Source organism: Lactuca serriola, chromosome 8 (genome assembly GCF_051521515.1).
Source record: "Lactuca serriola cultivar US96UC23 chromosome 8, Lser_US96UC23_V15, whole genome shotgun sequence".
Taxonomy (NCBI): domain Eukaryota; kingdom Viridiplantae; phylum Streptophyta; class Magnoliopsida; order Asterales; family Asteraceae; genus Lactuca; species Lactuca serriola.
The window spans coordinates 193,056,667-193,062,790 of NC_136415.1; the positions used below are offsets into that span (position 1 = coordinate 193,056,667).

General features: G+C 35.3%; 1 pseudogene; it reads left to right on the top strand.

Moving 5' to 3' along the window:
• The first annotated feature begins 1,088 nt into the window (after positions 1–1,088).
• LOC145067715 (putative serine/threonine protein kinase IREH1 pseudogene) lies at positions 1,089–2,807 on the top strand (annotated as a pseudogene).
• Positions 2,808–6,124: the final 3,317 nt, after the last annotated feature.

Below are 6,124 nucleotides of genomic sequence, written 5' to 3' on the forward strand. Positions count from 1 at the left end.
AGTGAAAATTGTGAGGTTCTTATAAAGCAATAATTCTTACATAAGCTATATTAACGACTTAAGTTGTGGTTATAAGTTATTCCCAAGAGTACAATGTTTCTTTTCTGTTTGTTAAACCTCCTTTTTAAAATTTAAGATGTGGGCATAATAAATATTATCATTGTAAAGAGCACAACTCTTGAAAATGTGCAAGTAATTGTAAGCTATTTACTTAAGATAAAAAATGATTTTTATTTATTTATAATATCCATAAAATATTAGGCTCACAGTCATTTTTCATACAATGAATTATCTGAGACACTTCCTTCTTGGAACAAGAAGTCAACTATACAACTAGACATGTGGGTCAACAACATAACTCCATGCCAGCGTCAGTGATTTCAAGCAGAAGCATTCGCCTTGGTGTTCTTGCAACTGCTTCACATGCGGTTTCTACACAAACCAAATTTGTTGTTTACTACAAACCAAGGTTTTTTCTTTTATTATTATTTTTTTTACTTTTCTCGATTCCATAAAAGTGATATTTACTATATTAAATATTTTTACAGGATAACTCAGTTTACATAGGCTTGAACAAGTATATTGAATCTGTGAACAATAAATTTAATATGCAGTTTGACTATGAAGACTCTCCAGAAAGAAGGTAAACATAATATTTATAAGCAACTAATACAAAAATATATTTTTCCATGAAAAGTTTCTTCATATTTATTAGGTTTACGGGCATGATTACTAGAGTAGAAGACTCTCTCATCAATGGGAATGCTCTCAAAAGCCTGTTGATAGTCACAAACTGAAGATCTCGAGGTTTAAATAACGTAGAGGTAGGCAGACATTTATTTATGTAACCTTTATTGTATATTTGTATTAAATAAATAGCTGATTGATATAAATTTAATTTATGTGAGCGGGAGCAGGAGGTTTTGTCAATGATACGGGGTAAGTTTGACAAAGAAAAGGAAGAAGTGGATGCTAATCTTCATATATTTGCTGGGGATTTACTTGGCATTCTAGAAAAGAATGTAGAGAGTCAACCGTAATGGCAGGAAACTCTATAGGACTTACTGATGTTGGCTCAGAGGTGTGCCATGACATCTCCTGGAGAGTTTTGGTTGCAGTGTGAGGGGATTGTTCAGGAACTGGACGACAGGCGCCAAGAGCTCCCCATGGGTATCTTGAAACAGCTTCACACCCGAATGATGTTCATACTCACAAGAGGTACAAGGCTCCTGCAGTTCCATAAAGAAAATGGATTGGATGAAGATGAACCGGTTCTTCAACTCCGTCCATCCCTTCATTCAGCAGATAAACGTATTCCTCCAAGACCCTCAAAACCACCATCATCATCATCATCAAGAAAATCTTTCAGTCAGGAACAACACGGGATGCTGGAACCTAAGAAAGAAAAACCCATACTACAACATCCTGCAAATGTTGCATCTCCGCCTACTGTAGAAATACCTAAAAACTTGGACTCGGGTAAAGACCGAATGGCTTCTTGGAAGAAATTCCCATCTCCTAGACCTGGACCGAAAAGCCCCCAAGAAGAAGTTGTGGTGAAGGAACAAACTGATATAAAGTTCGATGCTATTATTGAGAGGGTAGCCAGTGAAAAAGATGTGGATCCGATTACTACTACTATGAAGGCATCGCCTGTTAAAGTTTCACATGCGCAATCACAATCACAGTCACAATCAAGTACTTCTTTTAAGCATCAGCATCGAGTTTCATGGGGGTGGGGGATCAACCAAATATCTCCGATGAAACTTCCATCATTTTTCGGATTTGTGAAGAGGAGGTTCTGACTTTACACGTGGAAGAACATTCTAGAATTTGTGCGATTGCTGATTGTTGCGATCAGACAGGTATAAGTGTAGATGAAAGGCTTGTAAGGGTTGCTGAAACCCTAGAGAAGTTAATGGAGTTGATTTCACAAAAGGATAATAGAAGTCCAGATGCTGCTAAAGCAAGTTCAAGTGTTACCGAAGTCTGTGATTTCATGTCCCCTAAGCTTAGTGATTGGTCACGTAGAGGTTCAGAAGACATGCTTGATTGTTTTCCTGATCAAGGCGATAATTCTGTATCGATGGATGATCTTAAAGCTCACCCCTCCATGTCATGTAGGACCCGCTTTGGTCCTAAATCTGACCAAGGAATGACCACATCATCTGCTGGCAGCATGACTCCTAGGTCGCCATTGATGACACCGAAAAGCAGCCAGATAGACTTGTTATTGGCAGGGAAGGGTGCCTATTCTGAACATGATGAACTTCCACAGGTAGGTAATAGGTTCTTATTTGTTATGAGATATAGGTATTGATATTGAAATATTTGTAGATGAATGAGCTTGCTGATAATGCTCGATGTGCTGGCAATACGCCATTGGATGATGACCGATCTTTGTCGTATCTGCTGACGTGTTTTGATGACTTAAGAGTCATGATCGACCGGAGAAAGTTTGATGCCCTGACCGTTGAGACATTTGGAGCACGCATAGAGAAGCTTATTCGGTGATAACATTTTTATAATAAACATGTTTTTTATGAGGTGTGTGTTTGTTAAATCATAAATGTTAATTATTAGTTGTTACAAGCAGGGAGAAGTATTTGCAGATTTGTGAGATGGTTGATGATGAAAAAGTTGACATCGCAAGCACGGTTATCGATGAAGATGCTCCATTGGAGGATGATGTGGTACGGAGCTTAAGAACCAGCTCTATACATTCCGGAAATAAGGACCGCACTTCCATTGATGACTTTGAGATTATAAAACCGATTAGTCGTGATGATGCAATTGTATATAAATGAGTTTATTTTTTATAACATTTACTCACTTTTGGAATAATTATTTGTATTTGACATATTAGTGAAATGAATTATCTTTGTTCATTATGGTATTTTATTTTGTATTATGAGATTTTTAATGTATTATTTAATTTGAAAATTAGTAAATCTATAAATAATATTTTTTTAAACATTTAAAATTATGATACCCAAAAATGGGTGTCATACTCATTTATGACATGGCCTTTCTTGACAAGGGCTTTCTTGATACGCATTGCGTGTCATTAACACGCGTGTCGTAAGGTTACGACACACGAATGCGTGTCGTCTTCCTTTATGACATGACCTTCCTTGATACGCAATGCGTGTCGTAAACGCGCGTCGTAAACGCGCGTTGTAATTGCGCGTCATAAATGAGCGTCGTAAATGCGCGTCGTCTATAGACAACGCGCAAAAGCGCGTCGTCTCTCTTTATGACAGGGCCTTCCTTGACGCGCATTTGTGCGTGGTCTGAGCCTTTTACGACGCGCAATGAGCGTCGTAAAAGGCTGTTTTTCTAGTAGTGTAGCATGGAACAATTACAAGATCTAATTATACCAATGAATCACTAACTCATTGTTCTAAACAAAAGGTGATAGTTAAATTGAGTATACATGATCACATAACTTTAATGTGGATTACACGACCTAGCAATTGGTTTTCGGAAGTCATGCTTGGTTCCCAAAATCTCTTGACAGCGAGAGCGTATAGTATGGGTACTAGCCTTCACATTATGACCGTAATAAAACAACCATGTTTTAAGGAAATCAGTACGCCAGGATGTCAATTTAAAAGAAAACAGAGTACTTTCATTTTTTCATTACTTTCATAACTTGAAGGTTAATGCAAACTATTTTCGAGTCAAGATAGTTATAAACTAGGGAAAACTTACATTTTACTAACGACAATCAGAACAGTCGAGTCTAGTACATTCAGTAGAAAGGGAGCATAATGCTAACTTTGTGATTCCTTAATGTATACATCAAGGGATATATACTAATAGGATCCGACATGTAATAGTATGTGTGCCTTCCGCTTCATTTCCTGTTCCTTGTTTGGTTGTAGGCTTAGAGCGGATTCACCCAGCCTATTATCCATTCGATCTTTGTTATATATATGTTCTGTATACATTAAGTCATCATAAGGGGTACCAGGTATGGGTCAGGTCATAGGACACTAATTCAATGCACATTTTTCTAGTACAAAACATACTTTTCAAATAGAACATTTGGTGTACAAAACTAGAAACTTACCAGTAAAGGATTTAATCCATTTTATTAAACCAAGTATAAGCTTAAAGGACCTTAGGTGGTTAACTCTATAATACCTTAGTTTATACATCAGGGTATATATAATTAATACCCGATAGGTAGTTGGATGTATACCTTCCGCCTCATTCCCTGTTCCTTCTTTGGTTGTGGGCTTAGGGCAGATTCACACAATTAACTATATGTTCGATATTAGATTATATATAGATAGTATAAACTAAGTGATTATAGAAGGCACCACTATGGTTAGTATTTTATTATAAGAAATAAGGGTTTTCTTAAAGAGTCTTTTCATCAAATTTAAAGGAACTATTACAGTTAACTCCGTGAGTACCAAGTGAATACACCATGGTTATATACAACAATGATCTAACAACCAATAGGATGTGTGCCATCCGCCTCATTCCTTGTTCCTTGTTTGGTTGTGGGCTTATGGCAGATACACACAATCGATTTATTGTTTACTCTGAGTTTTATATAACTTGTATCCATTTAGTACTCATAGAAAGGATTGTAGAGTCATTTTTACTTATCTTTCATCAAAGCAGGAAATATAGGATTTTCCGGAGGAACAAGCGAACTTTTCTAAAACAAAACTTACAATTTACTACAACTTATTAAGCTTTCTACAACATACTTACATCTCTAAAATCCTATGAACTCACCAGCTTAATTGCTGATAAACTCTTTTAAAATAACTTGTAATCTCAGGAAACTAGTAGACAAGTACTCGCACTGTGAATTTAGAAGATGGAGCAGTATAGCTTCAAGTCTTGTTTTGTTATTTGCTTATGTACTCTATGTTTTGTGAACACATACTTTATAAACACTTTCTTTCTAATGAAATGGTTTTTTATTACTTTGATTACTATGATGCATGTATTGTGATACTAAACATGACATCCTCCACCCAGAACGTTTTCGCCGTTCCGGTTTTGGGGTGTGACGGATTGGTATCAGAGCATTGTTTATAGTGAACTAAGTATATCAATCGATAAAAGATATACAACTATAAATACAATGGGGTTTAAGTGCTCTGGATAATAATATATTTTAAGAATATAACAATAAGTTATAAAAATATACCTACTTGCTTATACATGTATACATACTAGAACAAGTATCACAAGAAGAACAGAACAGAAGTATTTAAAGGTTGAATATTGCGGTCAAACCTAGGCAGTTATGTAATCATATCTGGGATCAATATAGCCTGATCAACTATATTGATTTGAGATGCAACCGACATGTGTTTGGGAGTGATATGGTGTTGCAACAATCTTAAAACTTACCAAATTCTATTCAAGATATTTCTAGATCAGAACATGAATGTTAGAATACTATAGGAGTATTCTATGATACTATAACACGATAACAAGTTTGAAACATACTAAGTACATTACATTTAAAATACTATAGGAGTATTTTAGGCACTATATATATATATATATATATATATATATATATATATATATATATATATATATATATAAAACTTGTGTGATAACTTAAAAGACCCTTACAAATAGGTCTATAATCTTGCAATGTGTACTCCCAAGGTTTTATACAATTGAGATTTTATAGACTTAGAATTTTTGATCTACGCTTCATTACTTGTTCCTTGTTTGGTTGTGATTTTGGAGTAGGATCACTTATTCGAAGGCCTATTTAATTTTAAATTATATACAACCTGTATACATTGTATATTTATAGGAGAACTCTGTAAGGATCACCCCATAAATTTACCCTAAATTTCATAGATTCTTTAGACATTTCCATTCTCGCACGACAAACCCAGACAGATGTAACCACTTCCTCATAGTAGTTAGCAGAAGAGTCAAGGAGGAACAAGATCAAGTTCAAGAAGAATTTTTCAAAGAAGTATCAACCAAAGTAACCAAAACGTCATATGCGTCACACTAATAAGTAATAATCTTAGTTAACTTAAGGAGTTAGTGGCAACACTACTCACCCTATGTGTTAGGATTATTTTCTCTACATGCAGCTGGTAACAGTTATTCAGGTCACAGATAT